This window comes from Salvelinus namaycush, chromosome 2 (genome assembly GCF_016432855.1).
Source record: "Salvelinus namaycush isolate Seneca chromosome 2, SaNama_1.0, whole genome shotgun sequence".
Lineage (NCBI taxonomy): Eukaryota > Metazoa > Chordata > Actinopteri > Salmoniformes > Salmonidae > Salvelinus > Salvelinus namaycush.
In genome coordinates, this window is record NC_052308.1 from 64,388,996 (window position 1) to 64,402,255 (window position 13,260).

At 42.2% G+C, this 13,260-nt stretch overlaps 1 pseudogene; it reads right to left on the minus strand.

Moving 5' to 3' along the window:
* Window positions 1-10,026: 10,026 nt before the first annotated feature.
* On the minus strand, window positions 10,027-11,256 carry LOC120028144 (annotated as a pseudogene).
* Between the last annotated feature and the right edge of the window lie 2,004 nt (window positions 11,257-13,260).

The following is a 13,260-nucleotide window of genomic DNA, read 5'->3' on the forward strand; positions in this document are numbered from 1 at the left end:
GTTTGTGTAACATATCTTTCTACTTTTGATCCGGCTTCAACCTGCAATACACGCAGCAATCTTAGTTTAAACTCAATTTGACTGTGTCAATGTGGATGCATTTAGTTAGCTCAAGTCACCTACATACAGATATCTCAGGCAAAATGATAATCAGAAAGAGTTGAACATTGAGTGGATGAATAGGTGAACCGATGGATGGATGGGATTACATGCAAGCTGGGGTTTTTAGACTGGAATGGAAGATGGTCTCTGAATTACAAGCAGATAGTATGCACTGAGGGACAGTTTGAAGCCTAAAATCTCATTTGAAAGTGCTTTCTTGGCAACATGAAAATAGTTAATTACTGTATGGGGATTGAGGAGCTGTCCAAGGTACTACTGCCTAATGCCCACTAGGTGGCAATCATCAAATATCAAACAGAATATGCACAATCAAATCAACATTTTATTTGTCACATGTGCCGAATACAACCGGTGTAGTAGACCTTACAGTGACATAATTGCTTAAGCAAAAAATACAAATTACAAATATAGAGCAACAGTAAAATAACAATAGCGAGGCTATATACAGGAGGTACCGGCACAGAGTCAATGTGTGGGGGTACATGTTAGTCAAGGTAATATGTACATGTAGGTAGAGTTAAAGTGACTATACATAGATAACAGAGAGTAGCTGCTGTGTAAAAGAAGCATCTGGGTAGCCATTTGATTAGCTGTTCAGAAGTCTTATGGCTTGGGGGTAGAAGCTGTTCAAAAGCCTTTTGGACCTAGACTTGGCGCTCCAGTAACGCTTGCCCTACAGTAGCAGAGAGAACAGTCTGACTAGGGTGCCTGGAGTCTTTGACAATTTTTAAGGCCTTCCTCTGACACCGCCTGGTATAGAGGTCCTGGATGGCAGGAAGCTTGGCCCCAGTGATATACTGGGCCATACGCACTACCCTCTGTAGTGCCTTGCGGTCGGAGGCCGAGCAGTTGCCATACCAGACAGTGATGCAACCAGTCAGGATGCGGGTCCAAAAGACAAGTTAGGATTTGAACTGTTAGGATTTAGGATTTGATCTGCACATTTTGTACAATGCATATTTTATGAGTCTGTCTTAGCTGTGTTTGAAATACAGTACAAGTGCCACTGCAATGGAACTGCTAAATGTGAACTTTTTAGTGACACTTGGTGTTAAAGCGAACTGGAAACTCGGAGGAAAACTAGGTAAAATCATAACGTCCGTGGTCGTCAGGTCGGAAAGCCGGAGCTAGAAAGATGCCCGAGTTTCCGACTTGGAATATCATTCAAAACAAATTTCCCTGTCGGAGTTCGTTTTTTCACCCGTTTCCAGCTGTCTTGAAAGCACTGAAGTCAGAAATGTCCGAGTTCCCAGTTGTTTTGAACGCGGTAAGCGCTGTTTGGTTCCGCCTCTGTTCCGCCCACGATATTTATAACGAACCCAAGACACCGCATCTGTGTGGTTTACAGTGGGGGCAAATGCAGCAGTGGGCAGAACACGCAAGGTGGGCAAAGTCAAGCACGAGCTAGCGAGATCCTATTGGGGCGTGGTAGCATGCATTTGCATATTTTCGTTAGGGAACGCCTCTAAAGTGCGCGTGTGCACCAACTCAATTCGACGTTGCACTCCTTTTTAAACTTAGGCAAAGCACCATGTCTATAAAACTTAGTGCACAGTGTTCGTAACATATTATAGTTTCGCGAACAGAAATGTATTGAGAGCAGATGTTTCAAAGATGTAAAAATCGGCCCAGTTTCACCTAGTTCCATCCTCTTCCACTCCCCGGACTGTACTTCCTCTCACTACCATCTTTGGTGATGAGAAAACGAATGTTTCAGCTTTATAGCCCCTGTGAAGTGTCTTGAGTTTCTCCTTCTGTCTGTGGTACAAAAGTTATTTTTAAACGTCAGTGGTACACACAAAGAAGATCTTCGCTGCAATAATTTGACACTTCTGTTTGTTCATTTCGAATAACTACATGTCTATTCTTCCTCAATAAGAAATGGGAAATGTCAAACACGTTTCTCCTCTCAATTTGTAATAATATAATGGCTATTTGTAAACTGTGTTTCACAGCTACTCGCAGCGAAAAGGAGCACACGCTGCTCCACCTCACCTGTGTCAAATTGTAGAACACCACAGACAGGTGTGACTGCTAGCTATCTAGCAAGCTCACATCATTTACTAGCCCCTTGGTAGCTACAGTGCTTTCTAGCTAGTTAGTATAAATAAAGCCAGACATTTCAAGAGGCAGAGCTGTTGTCTGGCACATGGAGCAGTGGCGGTCAGTGCCGTTCAAGATGAGAGAGGATGATTTTCTTTTCATGAGCATGGCCTTATTTTTCTATTAAAGCATATTGGATGAATGTCATTCGTATTCCATTCACCCAGGTCAATGTAACAGCGATATGTTTAGGCAACTACATTATGCTCAAATTGTCCCTATATCCATCATGATGTTGCTACAACCTAGCCTATGAATGAAAGTTAACGTAGGTGCGTGCACACAGGCCGAGAGATACATTTGAGGTGACAGTGACATTCAATACTGCCTTGCGCACTCTTGCCTGTACCAAGCTTATATTGGATGTAATCATTAGTCCAACAGTTGCAAGAGTTTCTGTTGGATAAATTCAAATATTTTTAACCCCGTTTGCTTCCGTTTAAGAAACGTTTTTCAACAGAATCGGCGGAATGAATACACCCCTGAACGCTGTAGTCCTTCTCACATCCATGCGCTCCCCTCCTCTCACCTCTTCCCTTCACTTGTGGACTTCAATGCACAACACATCAGCTGTGTGTGACCAGGCGGGAAAACCTTTCCAAGCCAAACCATATCATAACCGTTACACACAGCCTACATCGTTGTCACCATATTAGCTAAAGTAACGTCATAGTCAACATAGCTAATAGAACTAACGCGTTAGTAAACCCGCTAGAATCATGCAGTAACGTTACAGTGTACAGTCAGTAAGCAGTTACAGCGGCAGGCCCCGGTGACAATAAATTAGTAAAACCTTGACTTAGAAGAGTTCCAGTGTTGTGTTGGATAGTCATGGCCAGCTAGCTAACATAGCATCCCTCTGTTTGAGCAGGGTGTTTCAGTAGGCTAAACTAGCCAGCTGCATTTGCTAGCTAAGTGAAACTGGGGAAAAATGACTCTCTCTCTCTCTCTGTGTATATATGTATAATCTTTCTTGCTTCTCCTTCATTTGTGAAGAAATTAGGGTAGTAGTGCACAGTGGTGTAAAGTACTTAAGTAAAAAATACTTTAAAGTACTACTTACGTTGTTTTTTGGGGTGTCTGTACCAATTCATGCACTTATCAAGAGAACATCCCTGGTCATCTCTACTGCCTCTGATCTGGCGACTCACTAAACACAAATGCTTTGTTTCTGAATGAGAGTTGGAGTGTGCCCCTGGCTACCCATAAATAAATAAAAACACTAACAATCGTGCCATCTGGTTTGCTTAATATAAGGAATTTGAAATGATTTATACTTTTACTTTTGATACTTAAAGTAACATTTTTCAATTACATTTACTTTAGATACTTAAGTATATTTAAAATCAAACACTTTTAGACTTACTCAAGTAGTATTTTACTGGGTGTCTTTCTTCACATTTCTCAAAATAGTTTAAAAAAAGCAAACATAAAATAATGATTAATTTAATTCATATGAAACAATTTTTTCATGCTGTCAATTTTCAGTGTTTTTCCCCAAAAACCTTCCTAATTAAATGTTGACTGGAAAGTAGGCCTACCTGGCAGAATGATATCATGATCATTTGTATCAATGTGGTGCACATTTATTTAGCATGCTCAGCCATCATATGTGCCGTACAGAAACCTGACGGAAACACTGCTAGCCTAACAAAAAATGTTCTGTGACTAAAACTTGGTTGGAACAAGCTTTCAATGGTGCTCTCCAACACCTGACACTAATATAGTGGATTGGGGGGGTAAACGAACTATGACTCAAACCCTGGTCCCTATGACTGTCATTACAAAACCATTATACTGTCACAATCCTCGCTAACGTTATATGAGCAATGATGAGGGTGGCTGGTAGCCTAGCGGTTAAGAGTGTTGGGCCAGTAACTGAAAAGTCGCTGGCTCGAATCCCCAAGCCGACAAGATGATAAGTCTGTTGATGTGCCCTTGAGCAAGGCACTTAACCCCAATCGCTCTGGATAAGAGCATCTGCTAAATGACTAAAATGTCAAATGTAATGATGCAACTCCTACCAAGTGGATTAACCCTATTAGCACGATCCGTAGGGTGTTTGCCTTTGGATCGTGCTGGATCGGACATTATTGTTTTCAAGTCAGTACAGTTCTACTATAGACTGCAAATTGCAGTGAAAATGCAATTGAAATAATGGTGCAAAAGCCCTGTTATTTGAATGTTTAATTCCAGTTGGATCAATTGTGGGTCTACTCTCAGATTCTAAAGTCTAGAAAGGCACAGTACAGGACAGTCTGGCTGTATTTTTACTTCTGATACTGATGCACTGTCTGTTGCTGCTCATCATTCTCCCAAGTCTTCCTATATAGTGAAGCCACAGGCCTATGCTCCCAGCAGGCCCTGTTATTCAGGAAAGTTTAACGTGCGTTCTGCCTCCTTTCTGATCCGAGTGGCTATTCCTCGATCTAGAACCTAAGGCTTCAATATAGACTAAATATTTGTCACTTAACTTTTAAAATGTATAACCTTTTTTGTGTGTCAGAAACACAACTAGACACAATGTTTTCGTCTGATCAGGCTACTTCAGAAGTCTCCTGTAACCTACCAGCGCACGTTATCCACTCCACTCAAATATAATTCCAGCATCCAAACTGCACGCTGGCCATTCAATCAATGGCAAGAGACATCTGTTACCAAACACCCAAAAGTTCATTCATAGATTGTCAAGCCAAGCCTTTGATATTGAGTAGGGAGGGATCTATGTTATGTTTGTCGAGATTGACGTACTCTATTTGACTGTAGTGTTGAAAACGTAAACCAAGATGAAGTCGATAATCGGTATGCAGTTATGCATTGCTTATTGGCTTGTGTGGTGCATTGGCACAGAAACCTGTTGGTAGGAAAACGATGCATATGTTTGATATACTTATGTAATAAGGCACAAGGGGGTGTGGTATATGGCCAATATACCACAGCTAAGGGCTGTTCTTAGTGCCTGCATACAGCCCTTAACTGTGGAATATTGGCCAAATACCACAAACCCCCAAGGTGCTTTATTGCTATTATAAACTGGTTACCAACTTAATTAGAACAGTAAACAGTGATTTCAGCTAATCAGCGTCCAGGGCTCGAACCACCTGGTTTACAATGATAGATATATCATTAAATTCTACATCTGTTTTCCCCATCTCTGATTGTATTGTAGGGAGACAGGCAGGGAGAGTGAGCTCATCAGTGGTGGTTGGCAAACCCTCAACCTTCTGGCCTGTTAGCCCTGCGTGGCATCGACTGTGCCACAAAACCATGCTGAAGTGCTCAAATCAATATCCACATTTACTCATTTTTCAAGGGGGAAGAGACACATTTTTGACCTTTTTAAAGCTAATTTCCTACATGACTTATGCCATGTTAATGATATCTGAGCGAGAGTGACTAACACAATCAAAGGGGGCCCCCTGGAGGTCAGCGTCCCTGGGGGACTGACAGAACAAGAGAGAAACTGCTGATGCACAACCACATTTCGAAATTGCACCTTGTGTATTCTACTGTTCTAACTCTCAACAGTAAGTTGAGACCCAGACTGAGTTTCTAGGTGTCCGCTTGTGCTTGGAGCCAGCCCTGCACAAGTTGGTATTTTAAACCCTATGAACTGTGCTCGTGGAATATCACACATCAACCACATAACCATGTAAAAGGTCTGAACGTAGGCCTAGTTATCCTTGTTCAATAGTGGATAGCCCTGAGGTTCAGGTAGGGTTGTCTTGGGAGAACAGTAGTAAGTTACCCTATGACACCAGCAGAGGGACACAGCAACTGGGCAGGTGAGGTGAGACCTTTCTGCAAGAGAGAAGTTTCCTGCCAACAGTAACCCTGGATTGCTGCCAGTATCAGCTACCTCTCTCAGCCATTGACTTGTGAATCTATTGTGACTGTCACTGATAATAGTATCATGTCCCCTTTCCCAGCGCCGCCTCCTTGGTAGATTTGTGTCTGACGCTAGAGATGTAGAAGCCAAGCAGATGGTGTAGAGGGACCGGTGCTGTAGAACGCCTCATTACTACTAGAAGTCTTCATCTGTTGGCCGGTCCAAATTTTCTCACAACCTCTCCCCCTTGGCCACTAACCCTTTGCTGTTTTCTCTCCTTCTCCTCTTTCTCTCCTAGAGAAAGTCTGTTGATGTGCCCTTGAGCAAGGCACTTAACCCCAATTGCTCTGGATAAGAGCATCTGCTAAATGACTAAAATGTCAAATGTAATGATGCAACTCCTACCAAGTGGATTAACCCTATTAGCACGATCCATAGGGTGTTTGCCTTTCACACCAGAGACTCGGTTTCACTTCCTTGTCCTGCCGTTTGCTACATTGGTGTTAGAAGTGGGATGGTGGGAACGCACGGCTCGGATGTGCTAGGTGGCTGAGTTGTCGAAGCACAGCGACGTGCCTTCAAGTACGGAGGGGGCAGTGTAGCAAACCTCACTATATGAGCCACGTTACAATTCCCAGCAACTGGGTTAACCCTATTGGCACGATGTTTGTCTTTCACGCCAGCGATCTGAGTTGTATTCCCTGCCCCACTGTTCGCAACAATACCAAAAGGCAAAAGTCTCTAGTTGCTAGGTGTTGTACAAAGGTTGTTTAGTATTATTGCAAGGGGTGCAAGTTTAACTACATTTTAAAATTATGATTGTTGTTTTTTGCTGGCTTGCTTTTACATTTCAAAATGTTTTATCCGTTATACAGTTAATTCAATTTGTAAAGTCTTAGGGACATTATTGTTTTCAAGTCAGTACAGTTCTACTATAGACTGTAAATTGCAGTGAAAATGCAATTGAAATAATGGTGCAAAAGCCCTGTTATTTGAATGTTTAATTCCAGTTGGATCAATTGTGGGTCTACTCTCAGATTCTAAAGTCTAGAAAGGCACCGTACAGGACAGTCTGGCTGTATTTTTACTTCTGATACTGATGCACTGTCTGTTGCTGCTCATCATTCTCCCAAGTCTTCCTATATAGTGAAGCCACAGGCCTATGCTCCCAGCAGGCCCTGTTATTCAGGAAAGTTTAACGTGCGTTCTGCCTCCTTTCTGATCCGAGTGGCTATTCCTCGATCTAGAACCTAAGGCTTCAATATAGACTAAATATTTGTCACTTAACTTTTAAAATGTATAACCTTTTTTGTGTGTCAGAAACACAACTAGACACAATGTTTTCGTCTGATCAGGCTACTTCAGAAGTCTCCTGTAACCTACCAGCGCACGTTATCCACTCCACTCAAATATAATTCCAGCATCCAAACTGCACGCTGGCCATTCAATCAATGGCAAGAGACATCTGTTACCAAACACCCAAAAGTTCATTCATAGATTGTCAAGCCAAGCCTTTGATACTGAGTAGGGAGGGATCTATGTTATGTTTGTCGAGATTGACGTACTCTATTTGACTGTAGTGTTGAAAACGTAAACCAAGATGAAGTCGATAATCGGTATGCAGTTATGCATTGCTTATTGGCTTGTGTGGTGCATTGGCACAGAAACCTGTTGGTAGGAAAACGATGCATATGTTTTATTTACTTATGTAATAAGGCACACGGGGGTGTGGTATATGGCCAATATACCACAGCTAAGGGCTGTTCTTAAGTTCTTAGTGCCTGCATACAGCCCTTAACTGTGGAATATTGGCCAAATACCACAAACCCCCAAGGTGCTTTATTGCTATTATAAACTGGTTACCAACTTAATTAGAACAGTAAACAGTGATTTCAGCTAATCAGCGTCCAGGGCTCGAACCACCTGGTTTACAATGATAGATATATCATTAAATTCTACATCTGTTTTCCCCATCTCTGATTGTATTGTAGGGAGACAGGCAGGGAGAGTGAGCTCATCAGTGGTGGTTGGCAAACCTTCAACCTTCTGGCCTGTTAGCCTTGCGTGGCATCGACTGTGCCACAAAACCATGCTGAAGTGCTCAATTCAATATCCACATTTACTCATTTTTCAAGGGGGAAGAGACACATTTTTGCCCTTTTTAAAGCTAATTTCCTACATGACTTATGCCATGTTAATGATATCTGAGCGAGAGTGACTAACACAATCAAAGGGGGCCCCCTGGAGGTCAGCGTCCCTGGGGGACTGACAGAACAAGAGAGAAACTGCTGATGCACAACCACATTTCGAAATTGCACCTTGTGTGTTCTAATGTTCTAACTCTCAACAGTAAGTTGAGACCCAGACTGAGTTTCTAGGTGTCCGCTTGTGCTTGGAGCCAGCCCTGCACAAGTTGGTATTTTAAACCCTATGAACTGTGCTCGTGGAATATCACACATCAACCACATAACCATGTAAAAGGTCTGAACGTAGGCCTAGTTATCCTTGTTCAATAGTGGATAGCCCTGAGGTTCAGGTAGGGTTGTCTTGGGAGAACAGTAGTAAGTTACCCTATGACACCAGCAGAGGGACACAGCAACTGGGCAGGTGAGGTGAGACCTTTCTGCAAGAGAGAAGTTTCCTGCCAACAGTAACCCTGGATTGCTGCCAGTATCAGCTATCTCTCTCAGCCATTGACTTGTGAATCTATTGTGATCGTCACTGATAGTAGTATCATGTCCCTTTTCCCAGCGCCGCCTCCTTGGTAGATTTGTGTCTGACGCTGGAGATGTAGAAGCCAAGCAGATGGTGTAGAGGGACCGGTGCTGTAGAACGCCTCATTACTACTAGAAGTCTTCATCTGTTGGCCGGTCCAAATTGTCTCACAACCTCTCCCCCTTGGCCACTAACCCTTTGCTGTTTTCTCTCCCTCTCCTCTTTCTCTCCTAGTGAACAGGCCAGCCGGAGGCAGCAGGTGAAGGAGGAGGACACAGAGGATTGGCAGAGAAGTCCAGACTTCACCGGGCTGGAGAGGGCTGGAGGAGTGGACATGTCGTTCATCGAAGGAGATGACGTCAACGCCTGTGCCCAGCTAGTGGTGCTCAGCTACCCAGACATAAAGTACAATTTCTATGCTAATGCTAACCATAGGCTGCATCTTAATACTATAAAGTGGTTTCCTTTTCTCTTGACTCATAGGCACTTTTTGAGCATACTAGATGAAAGAAAGATGGTGTTCTTTTTGAATTTCACCTGAATAGCTCTTTTGTATTAGTGTGGATCAAAGAAAGGAGACAAGGAAAGGAAGTGACTTGAAGGTATTGACACACAGGCCATGTCTGTTCAGTCATCCTAGCAGTTTGTGACCATGAGTCTTGCCTCAACTTTTCATTGCCTCTATTTTTTCATTCTTAACCGTTCCAGTCCCTCTATTGGACCCGACCCTAATTCTCCATCAAGGGCTTTCAACACATTCTGTAACACAACCCATCATAATTAATGATATTTTTCAGCTTGTTTTGTTGATACATGGACCAATTTTGTTATAATGTTATTATACTAAGGCTAATTAAATTGTCCCTCAGTCAGTGCAGACACAATAATTTACCCAGAGTCTCTCCCATTGGTTTTTATTGGATTAATTCACAACATAGTGGTTTTTGCATCATCCGCCCAAACAATTTCAGAATAGCCAAGAGCCACAATGAATCTTTACAAATTGGCTGCTTGAAGTTAAAATAGTTTTCAATATCTGAGTAATTTTCTGAGTCATAGTAATTTATGTGACATGACAATTAACGTAGAAGACAGTAAAATACTAAATGAAAATTCTGACAATGACGGGCATTTTAGCAGGAGTACTCCGACTCCTCCTCAATCAAATAAAATTGACTCGATAGAACAATGTGAAATAAATCAACACAATTTATTAAACAAAATATACACTTGTGTTATACCCATTTCCCAACAAGTTAATCACAAAACTTGAAGCTCTCGGAAATAATAACTTTTACTTATGAGTACAATATGATGATACATTTTTATTTTCCAACACAGCCTGCAGCAACAGTATTTTACTATAGCTGCATTAGGCAGGAGGAAGAGGAGCACCATTGCCGACAACATGGTGATGACATCCACTGAGTGGTAGCTGTATCATGGCATCCTGTGGGACTCTGAGCCGAAGTCAGCAGCTTTTTTGTGTCTCATGACGAACTCGATCCAGTAGACGGCCCTGTCCAGTGGCTTCATGGTATGGTCTCCTTGCAGTCTAGAGTGCTTCTGCGTGTTGAACTTGTAGGCCCCGTTGTGGAGAACTTCCTGCAAGCCCTGAACAAAGATCCCTCTATTGAAACTGCCAATGTCTAAAACCTTGGCTCCCCCTCTCTCTTCCAGCCGGAGAAGATTGTCAAATTGGTCTTGAAACAGTGGCAAACCCAACACCATGGTAAATGGCCTCCTTGACAACATTAGTAACCCCATGTGACACAAATGCTCTGATCTTGTTATGACCAAGGAGGTCAGACTGAGCCAGCCATTTTACCAGGAGTGTATTGTATTGTTGCCCGAAATGGAGGGGTTTTTCGCTAACATGTCTCCACGTGACTTTCTGAGGCATTGGGAAAAGGCAGAAGCATTTTCAGTGGATACATCCCTTGTAAGACTAAGGATCCTAACTACATTATAATGACCCCATGTTCTCTAGAGCTCTGAACAAACTATTCTTGCTCTTTTAAGAGCGGTTGAACAGGCTTGCAGTAGAAGCCATCAATGTGTATGATGTTTGGCATAGTTGGACGTGGAGACCCGAAAACAAAATCAGAGCGAATCAACCATAGGTCAGCTGAACGGAGCAATCTGTAATAATGAATATCTCGGCCAAAGTATTTATCACAAAGCTCATCATAGTATATATTGAACTCTACAATTTCCTGGAAAACCATAATGCCATAAAACATATTTCTGAGCCTCTGTAAGAAATTCATATCTTCCGATAAACCTGATCTAAAAATTGGAACAAATAACTGGTGAGGGAGAAAGAGCAAAATGTGCCATACCAGCTGTGGTCCAATGAGCGCTGTAAACTAAAGGCAATCTAATATAATGCACCAGCAAGACTCCCCCACCACACGCAGATCTGTGAGCACCCTGTCATACCTCGCTTCCACAAGGCTTTTTATGAGTTCTTTATCCTCAAACATTGCTCTTACCATACCACACATACTTTCTTGAACCTTTGAAAGTATATCAACATCAGTATTTTGTTCTCTGCAGAATTTCAGAAGAAATGTATCCTCTCTGTGTTTTTGAAGGATTGTTTGCACAAATTATATAATGGAATTTTATCAAGCCCGTCTATTGTTGAGATGCTTATTAAGGTGTAGAGCAAGGATGGGCAACTGGCGGCCCGGACCGCAGGCCGCAGCTCAATTTCAACCCCCCCATGCCCAAAAGCCACCGTAATTCAAGAATGACTCTGATGATGGAATTTCCAAAAACAACACAGACTAACTCTCTCCAGATGTCATCCCTGGGGACATATCAAATACACCAAAACATCTCCATCAATCAATAAATATTTGTATTTATTGCATTACCGCGTCAATTAAAATGCCTCATTTAAAAAAATTCACCCCCAAGATGACATTAATATTAAATACAATATATATATTCCGAGAATTGTTTATTTATCATAATGTTCTTACTAAAGCAGGGTAATTAAATTCCAGGACTCAGGAGCCTCTATAAACCTTTTGGTAGACTTGAACACTAGATTTTATTTTTAATTTAAAAAAACAACTCGCCCTGTCTAACCTGACAAGTCACAAAAGAATGAGGAAAAATCCCAAAGACCTTGTCATCGACAGCAGGTAGATGCCATCAGCTCCAATGGATCCATCACTGGGGACCAAGATCTAGATCTCTGTTCAATGATTAACAACATGTTTTACTTTGGAGCCAACTTTGTCAAAATGGTTAAGCCAGAACACTGTAGCGAGAGTTGTGCAGGTCAGTGGAAAGATATTTTGGTTTAAACAAAAGGCCCTCCTGAGACATCTAGAAAGACCACACACACACACACAAGAGAGGGAAATAACATTTGATCAATCACATCCCCCTTTTAACAATGAGTATGCAGTATAGTATTGACTTTTAAACACAGACTCAGGTCTCTACCTCTCAAGACCAACAGAGAGGTTTTGTTTTGTACCAGAATCAGTGCGGCTTTAAAGGGATAGTTCTGTGAAATTACATATTTATATATTTTTTAAAGGTAAACCCACACACTGAAAAAAGACAGGTGACCGACCCTGACTTTAGTGCTAATTTATTTTTCATATTTGAACTGTTTGTAAGCAGTTAAGTCAAGGTCGGTCACCTGTCTTTTTTCAGCGTGCGGTACTGTATATACTCTTGTGTTTTAATGCTAGTTTCTGACCAAACCAGCACCTGGACCTAGACACACTGCTGTGCACAAGCATTTCTCTTTCTTTGTTTATTTAGATATATATACAGTGATGTCCATAGTATTTGGACAGTGACACATTTTTTGTTGTTTTGGCTCTGTACTCCAGCACTTTGGAATTAAATTATACAATGACTATACGTTTAGTGCAGACTGATTGTCAGCTTAAATTTGAGGGTATTTTCATCCATATCGGGCGAACTGTTTAGAAATATCAGCACTTTTTGTACATAGTCCCCCCATTTTAGGGGACGAAATCATGGCCTGGATAAGGGCAAGGTTCTTGGCAGTCTGGCGAAGTACACTTCCAAGCAGGCTTTGGGATGGAGATGCAATATGGCAGTCGTGCCAACATATCTCATCAGCCACCTGGTGGAAGGGACTTTGTGGATCTGATGCTCTTTCCCCGTTGCCTCCATCACCCTCCAAATCCCACCAACATCAGCCGCCTCAGAGCGCAACTGGTCCTTGTTTGGGAACACACACAGCAAAGCACGCAACAGGCTGACCAATACAGGGGTTGAAAAATTGGTGGCCATCCGGTCAAATTTGAGGCTTTTTGAGCCTGACAACGAGCCATCCTCAACAAGGTTGGAAAGTGACAGTGTAGATGAGGCCTCAGAGTCTGATGTTCAAGAGGTGGACATTGAGGAGGTCCAGGGAGAAGACATGGAAGCCTGAGAGGAAGACAACCAAAGCTTTAGTTTCTAGACTATCATTTTACAGATGTATGTTGAAA